This window comes from Orcinus orca, chromosome 2, assembly GCF_937001465.1.
Source record: "Orcinus orca chromosome 2, mOrcOrc1.1, whole genome shotgun sequence".
NCBI classification, from domain to species: domain Eukaryota; kingdom Metazoa; phylum Chordata; class Mammalia; order Artiodactyla; family Delphinidae; genus Orcinus; species Orcinus orca.
The window spans coordinates 3,159,675-3,174,166 of NC_064560.1; the positions used below are offsets into that span (position 1 = coordinate 3,159,675).

Consider the following 14,492-nt stretch of genomic DNA (forward strand, 5'->3'; position numbering starts at 1 on the left):
TCTAGGAGGTGGATCCAAAAAGGTATTACTGCAATTTATGTCAAACAATGTTCTGCCTATGTTTTCCTCTAAGAGATTTATAGTATCCAGTCTTACATTTAGGTCTTTAATAAGTTCTGAGTTTATTTTTGTGTATGCTGTTAGAGAATGTTCTAATTTCATGCTTCTACACGTAGCTCTCCACTTTTCCCAGCACCATTTATTAAAGAGACTGTCTTTTCTCCATTGTATATTCTTGCCTCCTTTGTCATAGGTTGACCATAGGGGTGTGGGTTTATTTCTGGGCTTTCTATCCTGTTCCATTTATCTGTATTTCTGTCTTTGTGCCAGTACCATACTGTTTTGATGACTGTAGCTTTATAGTATCAGTCAGCCTGATTCCTCCAGCAGCTCTGTTTTTCTTTCCCAAGATTCCTTTGGCTATTCAGGGTCTTTTGTGTTTCCATACAGATTTTAAGGTTTTTGTTCTAGATCTGCAGAAAATGCCATTAGTTATTTGATCGGGATTGCATTGAATCTGTAGATTGCCTTGGGTATAGTATAGTCATTTTGAAAATATTGATTCTTCCAATCCAAGAATATGGTATATCTTTCCATCTGTTTGTGTCATCTTCGATTTCTTTCATCAGCATCTTACAGTTTTCTGCATACGGGTCTTTTGCCTCCTTAGGTAGGTTTATTCCTAGGTATTTTATTCTTTTTTCATGCACTGATAAATGGTATTGTTTCCTTAATTTCTCTTTCTGATCTTTCGTTGTTAGTGTATAGGAATGCAACAGATTTCTCTGCATTAATTTTGTGTCCTGCAACTTTACTGAATCCATTGACGAGCTCCAGTAGTTTTCTGGTAGCATCTTTAGGATTTTTTATGTATAGTATCATGTCATCTGCAAACAGTGACAGTTTTACTTCTTCCTTTCCAACTTGGATTCCTGCTATTTTTTTTCGTCTCTGATTGCTATGGCTAAGACTTCCAAAACTAGGTTGAATAGAAGTGGTGAGAGTAGACATCCTTGTCTTGTTCCTGATCTTAGAAGAAATGCTTTCTGCTTTTCACCATTGAGTATAATGTTAGCTGTGGGTTTGTCATATATGGCCTTTATTATGTTGAGGTATATTCCCTCTATGCCCACTTTCTGGAGAGTTTTTATCTTAAATGGGTGTTGAAATTTTGCCAAAAGATTTTTCTATTGAGATGATCACATGGTTTTTTTCCTTCAATTTGTTAATGTGGTGTATCACACTGAATAATTGTGGGTACTGAAAAATCCTTGCATCTCTGGGATAAATCCCACTTGATCATGGTGCATGATCCTTTTAATGTATTGTTGGATTCTGTTTGCCAGTATTTTTTTTTGTTGAGGATTTTTGCATCTATGTTCATCTATGAGATTGGCCTGTAATTTTCTTTTCTTGTAGTATCTTTGTCTGGTTTTGGTATCACGGTGATGTTGACCTCATAGAATGAATTTTGGAGTGTTCCTTCGTCTGCAATTTTTTGAAACAGTTTCAGAAGGATAGGTGTTAACTCTTCTCTAAATGTTTGATAGAATTCCCCTGTGAAGCTATCTGGTCCTGGACTTTTGTTTATTGGGAATTTTTTAATCACAGTTTCAGTTTCAGTGCTTGTGATTATTGTTCATATTTTCAATTTCTTCCTTGTTCATTTTTGGGAGATTGTACCTTTCTAAGAATTTGTCCATTTCTTCTAGGTTGTCCATTATATTGGCATATAGTTGCTTGTAGTAGTCTCTTAGGATCCTCTGTATTTCTGTGGTGTGTCCATTGTAACTTCTCCTTTTTCATTTCTAATTTTGATTTGAGCCCTCTCCCTTTTTTTCTAGATGAGTCTGTCTAAAGGTTTATCTATTTTGTTTATCTTTTCAAAGAGCCAGCTTTTAGTTTCATTGATCTTTTCTAATGTTTTCTTCATCTCTATTTCATATATTTCTGCTCTGATCTTTATGATTTCTTTCCTCCTGCTAACTTTGGGGTTTTTTTGTTCTTATTTCTCTAGTTGCTTTAGGTGTAAGGTTAGGTTGTTTATTGGGGATTTTTCTTGTTTCCTGAGATAAGACTGTATTGCTATAAACTTCCCTCTTTAGAACTGCTTTTGCTGTACCCCATAGGTTTTGGATCTATCTATAAGTAGATTCTTGGTTTGCAGTTACCATGAGGTTTTGATACAGCAGTCTGTATATGTATATACAAGATTGTTTTAAGTTGCTGGTCTCTTAATTTCAAATGCATTTCCAAATATCCTGCATTGTACTCTCCTCTTCTCATGATTGCTGGTTTTGATAGCATGTTTGTGAGTGGATGATTTCCTACCTTTACTGTATATTTGCCTTGACCAGTCAGCTTTCCCATTCATAATTTTCTTGTTTTCTCTCATGGGCTTTTCTTTTCTGCCTAGAACAGTTTCTTTAGCATTTGTTGTAAAGCTGGTTTGGTGGTGCCGTATTCTGTTAGCTTTTGCTCGTCTGTAAAGCTTTTGATTTCTCCATCGACTCTGAACAAGAGCCTTGCTGAGTATTCTTGGTTGTAGGTTTTTCCCTTCCACCACTTAAATATATCCTGCCACTCCATTCTGGCCTGCAGAGTTTCTGCTGAAATACCAGCTGATAACCTTATGGGGATTCCCTTGTATGTTATTTGTCGCTTTTCCCTTGTTGCTTTTGATATTTTATCTTTATCTTTCATTTTTGTCAAGTTGATTAACATGTCTCTGCATATTCCTCCTTGGGGTTATCCCTTATGGGACTCTCTGCACTTCCTGGACTTAGGTGACTGTTTCCTTTCCCATGTTAAGGAAGTTTTCAACTATTATCTCTTCAAATACTTTCTCAGGCCCTTTGTCTCTCTCTTCTCCTTCTAGGACCCCTATAATGCAAATGTTGGTGCGTTTAGTTTGTCCCAGAGGTCTCTTAGGCTGTCATTTCTTTTCATTCTTTCTTCTTTATTCTGTTCTGCAGCAGTGATTTCCACCATTCTGTCTTCAGCTCACTTATCCATCCTTCTGCATCATTTATTCTGCTATTGACTCTTTCTGGCGTATTTGTCATTTCATTTATTGTATTGTTCAACTCTGTTTGTTTTTTAAATCTTCTAGCTCTTTGTTAAACATTTCTTGTATCTTCTTGGTCTGTGCCTCCATTCTTTTTCTGAGATCTTGGATCATCTTTACTATCATTACTGTGAATTTGTTTTCAGGTAGATTGTCTGTCACTTCATGTAATTATTCTTTTGGGGTTTTATATTGTCCCTTCATCTGAAACATATTCCTCTGCCATCTCATTTTGTGTCACTTTCTGTGTTTGAGGTCCCACAGACCGCAGGATTGTAGTTCCTCTTGGTTCTGGTGTCTGCCCCCTGGTGAGTGAGGAATGGTCATGGGGCTTGTGCAGGCTTCCTGGTGGGAGGGACTGGTGCCTGCCCACTGGTGGGTGGAGCTGGGTCTTGTCCCTCTGGTGGCAGGGCCGTGTCAAGGAGTGTGTTTAGAGGTGGCTGCGGCTCAGGATGACTTTAGGCAGCCTGTCTGCTGATGGGTGGGGCTGTGTTCCCACCCTGCGGGTTGTTTGGTCTGAGGCATGCCAGCACTGGAACCTAAGGGCTGTTGGGTGGGGCCAGGTCTTGGTGTCAAAATGGCGGCCTCCAGGACAGCTCATGCCAATGAGTACCCCCCGGTACCTCTGCCACCAGTGTCCTTTTACCCACAGTGAGCCACAGCCATCCCTCACCTCCCCAGCAGACCCCTCCAAGACCAGCAGGTAGGTCTCGCCCAGGGTCCTATGAAGTCACTACTCTTTCCCATGTCCCAGCTCACATGAGACCTTATTTGTGCCCTCCAAGAGTGGTGCTTCTGTTTCCCCAGTCCTGTGGAGTTCCTGCAGTCAAGCCCCACTGGCCTTAAAAGCCAAATGCTCTGGGGGCTTCTCCTACCAATGCAAGACCTCCAGACTGGGGAGCCTGACGTGGGGCTCAGAACTCTCACTCCTGTGAGAGAACCTCTGTGATATAGTTATTTTCTAGTTTGTGGGTCAAACTAGAAAATAATTAGTATGGGATCTGATTGTATTGCGAATGTGCCCCTTCTACCATCTCGTTGTGGCTTTGTCCTTGGAAGTAGAATTATCTTTTTTGGTAGGTTCCAGCCCTTTTTTGTTGATGGTTGTTTAGCAGTTAGTTGTGATTTTTCTGTCTTTGTGAGAGGAGGTGAGCTCAGGTCCTTCTACTCCACCATCTTGTCCTCCAGGTTTACTTTAATCTCAAGTATGTATTCTTGAACTCAGTAGTTCCAGTGTTGATTTCCTGATTCTCCGTCATGAAGTTGGAGGAGGAAGGGGGCTATGATTTGGCCCATTTTTTTAATTAAATTATTTGATTTCTTAGCAGTGAGTTTTAAGAATTCTTTGTATATTTTGGATACTAGTCCTTTTTCAGATGTGTCATTTGAAAATAGTTCTCCCAGTCCATGGCTTATCTTCTAATTCTCTTCTAGTTCTCTTGTTATTGTCTTTCATGGAACAGAACTTTTTCATTTAATGAAGTCCAGCATATCAAGTATCTCTTTCATGGCTCATGCCTTTGGTATCTAAACTGGCATTACCATGCCCAAGGTCACATAGGTTTTCTTCTGTTGTTGTCTGTGATCCATTTTGAGTTTTGTAAAGGGTGTAAGGTCTGTGTTTACATTTTTTTTTGGTATGTGGATGTCCAGTTGCCTTTGCTTTTTGGGCTGTCTATTCTGTTCCACTGACCCATTTGTCTGTTCTCTCACCAACACCACACGTTCTTGATTATTATAGCTACATAGTAAGCCTTGAAGTCAGATAGTGTTGGTCTCCCAACGTTACTCTTCACCTTCAATGTTATGTTGCCTCTTCTGGGTCTCTTGCCTCTCTGTATAAACTTAGAATGTCTGTCATTATCCATAAAATGACTTGATTGGGATTACATTGACTCTGTAGACCTAGTTGGGGAGAACTGACATCTTGACAATATTGAGTCAATGTTGAGTATCCATGAACATGGAATATCTCTCCATTTATTTAGTTCTTTGATTTTATTCATCAGACTTTTGTAGTTTTCCTCAAATAAATCTTATACATAATTTGTTAGATTTATGCCTAAGTATTTTTGGTGCTAGTGTAAATGGTGTTGTATCAATCAACTTTTAAATGTTTGAAGGAAATCGAGAAGGGTGGTACAGAAAACAAAACAGATTCCATTGTGAAGAGTCAACTGTACCTTCCTTAAATCAGGAATCAGCTATGCAAAAGAGCAGAAAGAGAAGTTTCACTCCAGAATAGATAGGATTTCTGTAACTAATTTGGTGACAAAGGAAAAAGAAGTAGGGTGCTCTAGGAATTGTTTCCTGCAGTGTGGTAAAAGGACACGTTTCTGAAAACTATAAGTAATTACCCCCAGGGACACTGCATTTCAGCTTAATGATATGCGTTCTGTTGATCTGTTTGCGTATTTGCAGAGTCCGTAGTTATTGGCATTATAATCCTGTCGGGCCTTCGTTTTCTACTTTTGTTTCTTGGTTGTTTTTTTTTCTCTTAAAGAAAATGTGATAACATTTCACCTGAAGAAGCAGTAGCTTACCATAGATATGAAAGGGAAATAGAACATTTTAAATGCAGATGTGTATAACTGTAACAAAGAGGATTTCAGAAAGTATCCGTGAAAGAAAATAATGAAAACTAAAGAAACGTTCCATTGCATAGATCAAATAAGGTTAAACTTTGTAAAGTCCATTGTTACAAATCAATGCAGTAAAATCCCATAAAAATTGAGGCCTTAACTGTTCTAAATTAGTAAAACATTTTTTGTTTTCTTTGTCTAATTATTATTCAATATGTTTCTAATTCAGGAATTCATTACTTTTAGATATATAATCTAATTTAACTGCTAATACAGTATTTCACAGTAGATTTTCTGTCACACCAGCAACATCTGTTTACATAGAAAAAGTGATTATCTTCAGAAGCACTTAGGTTTTTAGTGTTTTAACAGATTAAACATACCATCTGCATGTCATAAGTTGTAAACAGGGAAACTTCAACAGATGGATTTATCACAAATTCTGGTTCAGTGGGGAACAAATCAGGAAATTTTTCACAGGTTTTATATCAGTCTGCCTACTAAAGGAAGTTTAAGATACAGAAATTTAAAATGTTTTTTAAATAAGTATATGCATGGTCACAGAAACATAAAGAAATTATTGTTCAAAAAATGGTCAGACATAGGTTGGATTTTTTTTAGTAGTATTGAATTGCTACCATAAGTTTATTATAGGAATTCTAAAAAGAAACATTTTTTTCCTTACAAGTCTTCATTGCTAAAAAGTGAGTTTTTAAAAAATAATATTCCAGTGCTCGTTTATGAGTATGAACATTCAATAGATACTGATTTATGAAAAGAACTTGCTATTTGAATATGATAAACTTGTCATTTTATGGATATTTTGTTTACTGATTGGAAGGATTAATGAAGGTAAAGAAGAAAATAGAATAATGCAAGCAGACCGCTTATGACCCAGGAGTACAAGGAGCTTGAACCATGGAATCACACTGTGACTGTGGTACTGATGACCAAACACCTGTAACGGTGGACTCTGACGTTAGCCGCTGAGACCAGTAGGATAGACAGACAGTCTGGCAAGGAGAGTGTCCCAAATGTTGATTTCCCACTTGTCTGTACAAATAGGAAATTGATACTAGACAAAATATAACTTGATTTCGCCCCCAAAATGTCCTCATGTGGCTACTCTAGTCCCCAAAGAAGGGGGGTCATGCCAGAGTCATCACTAGGAGAAAACACTCTGGTTCCAGGTGACTTGCGAACTGCTAACAAACAAACAAACAAAAAAACAGCATAAACCATGGGGGTCTTGGTTGTTTGATTTTATTTGTATATTTGATACATATTTCGGCGTATTTAGCTGTGTAGTGTCAGGTGCTCAGCTTAGTATTTGCAGGCCTGCCCTTAAGCAAGACATTTAATTTACATAGACTTGAATTCCAATAATGGGGCCACATGTTTATGAAGCATTTGAAGAATGTTCCGAAACTTTCTTTGGTGGTCTTTTTCTGTAAGAAATCCAAAATGAAGGTAAGATGATATTTACAATAAGCTGTCACTTAGGAACTTATTTCTTTGAAGAAATACATCAAACATCAAATATGGAAATCTACTCTTAATTATTAATTGGCCAAAGAAGTATTACATTTTTAGGATTGGCAGGCTTAGATGATTCCATATATAAAAAATACCTAGTTCACTCCACAAACTACAGTTCATCCACAATGCCCTTATTTTCTGAAAGCTATCGTAATAGTCATCCAGCTAAAACTATACAGAAAATGTGCTGGTGTGTTTCAGGAGGAAAAAGAACATGAAGAGCCGTGCAGGGGGCGTCTCAGTGGGCCAGGCCTGGTCTGGCCCCCACCCTTTTGGTCTGAACTCGGGCACAGGGCCACACCTACCTGCAAGGGAGTCTTAGAAACATAGTCCGTGTGCTGCTTACTCTCCAAGGACTATAACTAGAGTATCGTTTTTCTCTAATTAACCATGAAAACGAAGAGAAGAAATATGTTTTAGTGAAAAAGTCACACAGCACGCGTTTGACTTCTGACTTCGTCATTTACTGGCTGTGTGATTTGAAAGTTATTTAGCCTTTTCTGGGCCTCACGTTCTCTCTTTATAAAATAGAGGGGGAGATCAGTGTGTTGTTTTGAGGATCAAATACAAAGCATAATAACGTCTGGTACATACCAGAGGACCTTGGTGGTAGCTTTGGTAATTTTTTAATAACATCTTTATTGGAGTATGATTGCTTTACAGTGGTGTGTTACTTTCTGCTGTATAACAAAGTGAATCAGTTATACATATACGTACGTTCCCGTATCTCCTCCCTCTTGCGTCTCCCTCCCACCCTCCCTATCCCACCCCTCGAGGTGGACACAAAGCACTGAGCTGATCTCCCTGTGCTATGCGGCTGCTTCCCACTAGCTATCTACCTTACATTTGGTAGGGTATATATGTTGATGCCACTCTCTCATGTTGTCCCACCCAGCTTACCCTTCCCCCTCCCTGTGTCCTCAAGTCCCTTCTCTATGTCTGCATCTTTATTCCTGTACTTGGACTTGTTTTTCTCTTTCTGACTCACTTCACTCTGTTTGACAGACTCTAGGTCCATCCACCTCACTACAAATAATTTCATTTCTTTTTGTGGCTGAGTAATATTCCATTGTATATATATGTGCCACATCTTCTTTATCCATTCATCTGTCGATGGACACTGAGACTAGTGCTTCCATGTCCTGGTTATTGTAAATAGTGCTGCAATGAACAGTGTAGGTAGTACATGACTCTTTTTGAATTACGGTTTTCTCAGGGTATATGCCCAGTAGTGGGATTGCTGGGTCATATGGTAGTTCTATTTTTAGTTTTTTAAGGAACCTCCATAATGTTTTCCATAGTGGCTGTATCAATATACATTCCCACCAACAGTACAAGAGGGTTCCCTTTTCTCCACACCCTCTCCAGCATTTATTATTGGTAGATTTTTTGATGATGGCCGTTCTGACTGGTGTGAGGTGATACCTCATTGTAGTTTTGATTTGCATTTCTCTAGTAATTAGTGATGTTGAGCATCCTTTCATGTGTTTGTTGGCAATCTGTGTATCTTCTTTGGAGAAATGTCTGTTTAGGTCTTCTGCCCATTTTTGGATTGGGCTGTTTGTTTTTTTGAAATTGAGCTGCATGAGCTGCTTGTAAATTCTGGAGATTAATCCTTTGTCAGTTGCTTCATTTACAAATATTTTCTCCCATTCTGAGGGTTGTCTTTTCATCTTATGGTTTCCTTTGCTGTGCAAGTTTTAAGTTTCATTAGGTCCCATTTGTTTATTTTTGTTTTAATTTCCACTTCTCCAGGAGGTGTGTCAAAAAGGATCTTGCTGTGATTTATGTCATAGAGTGTTCTGCCTATGTTTTCCTCTAAGAGTTTTATAGTGTCTGGCCTTACATTCTTTAATCCATTTTCAGTTTATTTTTGTGTATGGTGTTAGGGAGTGTTCTAATTTCATTCTTTCACATGTAGCTGTCCAGTTTTCCCAGCACCACTTTATTGAAGAGGCTGTCTTTTCTCCATTGTATTCTTGGTTCCTTTTATGAAAATTAAGGGGACCATATGTGCATGGGTTTATATCTGCTCTTTCTTTCCATTGATCTATATTTCTGGTTTTGTGCCAGTACCATACTGTCTTGATTACTGTAGCTTTGTAGTATAAGTCTGAAGTCCAGGAGCCTGATTCCTCCAGCTCCATTTTTCTTTCTCAAGACTGCTTTGGCTATTCGGGGTCTTTTGTGTTTCCATACAAATTGTGAAATTTTTTGTTCTAGTTCTGTGAAAAATGCCATTGGTAGTTTGATAGGGATGGCGTTGAATCTGTAGATTGCTTTGGGTAGTAGAGTCATTTTCACAGTGTTGATTCTTCCAACCCAAGAACATGGTATATCCCTCCATCTGTTTGTATCATCTTTAATTTCTTTCATCAGTGTCTTATACTTTTCTGCATACAGGTTTTTTGTCTCCTTAGGTAAGTTTATTCCTAGGTGTTTTATTCTTTTTGTTGCAATGGTAAATGGGAGGAATGCAAGCGACTTCTGTGCATTAATTTTGTATCCTGCTGCTTTACCAAATTCACTGATTAGCTCTCGTAGTTTTCTGGGAGCATCTTTAGGATTAGGATTCTCTATGTATAGTATTATGTCATCTGCAAACAGTGACAGCTTTACTTCTTTTCCGACTTGGATTCCTTTTATTTCTTTTTCTTCTCTGATTGCTGTGGCTAAAACTTACAAAACTATATTGAATAATAGTGGTGAGAGTGGACACCCTTGTCTTGTTCCTGATCTTGGAGGAAATGGTTTCAGTTTTTCACCATTGAGAATGATGTTGGCTTTGGGTTTGTCATATATGGCCTTCATTATGTTGAGGTAAGTTCCCTCTATGCCTACTTTCTGGAGGGAAATGGGTGTTGGGTGTTGAATTTTGTCGAAAGCTTTTTCTCTTTCAGTTTGTTAATAGGATGTATCACATTGACTGATTTGCGTATACTGAAGAATCCTTGCATTCCTAGGAAAAACCCCAACTGACCACAGTGTATGATCCTTTTAATGTGCTGTTGGATTCTGTTTCCTAGTGTTTTGTTGAGGATTTTTGCACCTGTGTTCATCAGAGATGTTGGCCTGTAGTTTTCTTTCTTTGTGACATCTTTGTCTGGTTTTGGTATCAGGGTGAGGGTGGCCTTGTAGAATGAGTTTTGGGAATGTTCCTCCCTCGGAAGAGTTTAACAAGGTTAGGTGTTAGCTCTTCTCTAAATGTTTGATAGAATTCGCCTGTGAAGCCATCTGGTCCTGGGCTTTTGTTTGTTGGAAGATTTTTAATCACAGTTTCAATTTCAGTGCTTGTGATTGGTCTGTTCATATTTTCTATTTCTTCCTGATTCAGTCTTGGCAGGTTGCGCATTTCTAAGAATTTGTCCATTTCTTCCAGGTTGTCCATTTTATTGGCATATAGTTGCTTGTAGTAATCTCTAATGATCCTTTGTATTTCAGCAGTGTCACTTGTCTCCTTTTTCATTTCTAATTCTATTGATTTGAGTCTTCTCCCTTTCTTTTCTTGATGAGTCTGGCTAATGGTGTATCAATATTGCTTATCTTCTCAAAGAACCAGCTTTTAATTTTACTGATCTTTGCTACTGTTTCCTTCATCTCTTTTTCATTTATACCTGATCTGATGTTTATGAGTTCTTTCCTTCTGCTAACTTTTGGATTTTTTTGTTCTTCTTTCTCTAATTGCTTTAGGTGTAAGGTTAGGTTGTTTATTTGAGATGTTTCTTGTTTCTTGAGGTAGGATTGTATTGCTATAAACTTCCCTCTTAGAACTGCTTTTTGCTGCATCCCATAGGTTTTGGGTCGTTGTGTTTTCACTGTCATTGTTTCTAGGTATTTTTTTATTTCCTCTTTGATTTCTTCAGTGATCTCTTCATCATTAAGTAGTGTATTGTTCAGCCTCCATGGTTTTTTTCCTGTAATTCATATCTAATCTCATAGCATTGTGGTCAGAAAAGATACTCGATATAATTTCAGTTTTCTTAAACTTACCAAGGCTTGATTTGTGACCCAAGGTATGATCTATCCTGGAGAATGTTCCACGAGCACTTGAGAAGAAAGTGTATTCTGTTGTTTTTGGATGGAATGTCCTATAAATATCAATTAAGTCCATCTTGTTTAATGTATCATTTAAAGCTTGTGTTTCCTTATTTATTTTCATTTTGGATGATCTGTCCATTGGTAAAGTGGGGTGTTAAAGTCCCCTACTACAATTCTGTTACTGTCGATTTCCCCTTTATGGTTGTTAGCATTTGCCTTATGTATTGAGGTGCTCCTATGTTGGGTGCATAAATATTTACGATTGTTATATCTTCTTCTTGGATTGATCCCTTGATCATTATGTAGTGTTCTTCTTTGTCTCTTGTGTCTATTTGATAGGAGAATTGCTACTCCAGCTTTCTTTTGATTTCCATTTGCATGGAGTATCATTTTCCATCCCCTCACTTTCAGTCTGTATGTGTGCCTAGGTCTGAAGTGGGTCTCTTGTAGACAGCATATATATGGGTCTTGTTTTTGTATCCATTCAGCCAGTCTATGTCTTTTGGTTGGAGCATTTAATACATTTACATTGAAGCTAGTTATAGATACGTATGTTCCTATTACCATTTTCGTAATTGTTTCGGGTTTGTTATTGTAGGTCTTTTCCTTCTCTTGTGTTTCCTGCCTAGAGAAGTTCCTTTAGCATTTGTTGTAAAGCTAGTTTGGTGGTGAATTCTCTTAGCTCTTGCTTGTCTGTAGAGGTTTTAATTTCTCTTATCGAATCTGAATGAGACCCTTGCTGGGTAGAGTACTCTTCTTGGTTGTAGGTTTTTCCCTTTCATCACTTTAAACATGTCCTGCCACTCCCTTCTGGCTTGCAGAGTTTCTGCTGAAAGATCAGCTGTTAACCTTATGGGGATTCCCTTGTATGTTATTTGTTGTTTTCCCTTGCTGCTTTTAATATATTTTCTTTGTATTTAATTTTTTCTAGTTTAATTAATGTGTATCTTGACATGTTTCTGTATGGGACTCTGCGCTTCCTGGACTTGATTGACTATTTCCTACATCAGGGAAGTTTTCAGCTATAATCTCTTCAAGTATTTTCTTGGACATCACTTTCTTTTTCTCCTCTTCTTCTTCTGTCCTCAATTCATTTCATTCTTTTTTCTGCTCTGTGGTAGTTATTTCCACTATTTGGTAGTTATTTCCACTATTTTATCTTCCAGGTCACTTATCTGTTTTTCATTGTCTGTTTGCTCTTTAGTTCTTCTAGGTCCTTGTTAAATGTTTCTTGTATTTTCTCCATTCTATTTCCAGGATTTTGGATCATCTTTACTATCATTACTCTGAATTCTTTTTCAGGTCGACTGCCTATTTCCTCTTCACTTGTTTGGTCTGGTGGGTTTTTACCTTGCTCTTTCATCTGCTGTGTTTCTCTGTCTTCTCACTTTGCTTAACTTGCTGTTTCGCAGGCTGCATGTTCGTAGTTCCCGTTGTTTTTGGTGTCTGCCCCCAGTGGGTAAGGTTGGTTCAGTGGGTTGTGTAGGCTTCCGTGGAGGGGACTGGTGCCTGTGTTCTGGTGGATGAGGCTGCATCTTGTCTTTCTGTTGGGCAGGAGGACCATGTCCAGTGGTGTGTTTTGGGGTGTCTGTGGACTTATGATTTTAGGCAGCCTCTCTGCTAATGGGTTGGGTTGTTCCTGTCTTGCTAGTTGTTTGGCATGGCCTGTCGAGCACTAGAGATTGCTGGTCATTGAGTGGAGCTGAGTCTTAGCGTTGAGATGGAGATCTCTGGGAGAGCTTTCGCTGACTGATATTACGTGAAGCTGGGAGGTCTCTGGTGGACCAGTGTCCTGAACTCAGCTCTCCCACCCCAGAGGCACAGGCCTGACACCCAGCTGGAGCACCAAGACCCTGTCAGCCACACAGCTCAGAAGAAAAGGGAGAAAAAAAAAGAAAAGAAAGTTATTTTAAAAAAAAGTTTTTAATTATTAAAAATAAAAAGAATTAAAAAGTAATTTAAAAAAAGGGGAAAGAAAGAATAGAGCAACCAAACCATAAAACAAATCCCCCAATTATAACAAGTGCTCAAAACTATACTAGACAGACAGAACCGTAGGACAAATGGTAAAGCAAAGCTATACAAAATCACACAAAGAAGCATACACATGCACACTCACAAAAAGAGAAAAAGAAAACAATATCTATATCTAAAAGGAAAAAAAGGAAGAGAGCAACCAAATCAATAAAAAATCTACCAGTGGGCTTCCCTGGTGGCGCAGTGGTTGAGAGTCCGCCTGCTGATGCAGGGGACTTGGGTTCGTGTCCTGGTCTGGGAAGATCCCACATGCCACAGAGCGACTGGGCCCATGAGCCATGGCCGCTGAGCCTGCGCGTCCGGAGCCTGTGCTCCGCAATGGGAGAGGCCTGCGTACCGCAAAAAAAAAAAAAAAAAAACCAGTGATAACAAGCTCTAAACACTAAACTAAGATAAACATAAAACCAAACCCAAGTCTACAGTTGCTCCCAAAGTCCACCTTCAGTCCACCTTCTCAATTTGGGATGATATGTTGTCTATTCAGGTATTTCACAGATGCAGGTACATCACGTTGATGGTGGACATTTAATCCGCTGCTCCTGAGTCTGCTGGGAGAGATTTCCCTTTCTCTTCCTTGTTCGCACAGCTCCCAGGGTTCAGCTTTGGATTTGGCCCCACCTCTACCTGTAGGTCGCCGGAGGGCGTCTGTTCTTTGCTCAGACAGGACGGGGTTAAAGGAGCCGCTGATTCGGGGGCTCTGGCTCACTCAGGCCGGGGGAAGGGAGGGGCACAGAGTGTGGGGCGGGCCTGTGGCTGCTGGTGCAGGACGTTGCACCAGCCTGAGGCGCGCCGTGCATTCTCCCCGGGGGAGTTGTCCCTGGGTCACGGGACCCTGGCAGTGGCGGGCTGCACAGCCTCCCCGGAAGGGGGGTGTGGATACTGACCTGTGCTCGCACACAGGCTTCTTGGTGGCAGCAGCAGCCTTGGCGTCTCATGCCCGTCTCTGGGGTCCACGCTTTTAGCCGCGGTTCGCGCCCGTCTCTGGAGCTTCTTTAAGCAGCGCTCTTAATCCCCTCTCCTCGTGCACCAGGAAACAATGGTCTCTTGCCTCTCTGGCAGGTCCAGACTTTTCCCCGAATCCCTCCCGGCCAGCCGTGGCGCACTAACCCCCTGCAGGCTGTGTTCACGCCGCCAACCCCAGCCCTCTCCCTGCGCTCCGACCAAAGCCCGAGTCTCGGCTCCCAGCCCCGCCCGCCCCGGCGGGTGAGCAGGCAAGCCTCTCGGGCTGG

The 14,492-nt window shown here is 39.8% G+C and overlaps 1 protein-coding gene and 1 long non-coding RNA gene across 2 annotated transcripts in view; both read left to right on the forward strand.

Moving 5' to 3' along the window:
* Positions 1 to 14,492, forward strand: part of LOC125963619 (uncharacterized) — a 687,634-nt gene that overhangs the window by 256,054 nt on the left and 417,088 nt on the right. The gene's annotated exons all lie outside the window — the stretch shown is intronic.
* Positions 1 to 14,492, forward strand: part of ZEB1 (zinc finger E-box binding homeobox 1) — a 201,111-nt gene that overhangs the window by 165,863 nt on the left and 20,756 nt on the right. The window lies entirely within an intron of this gene.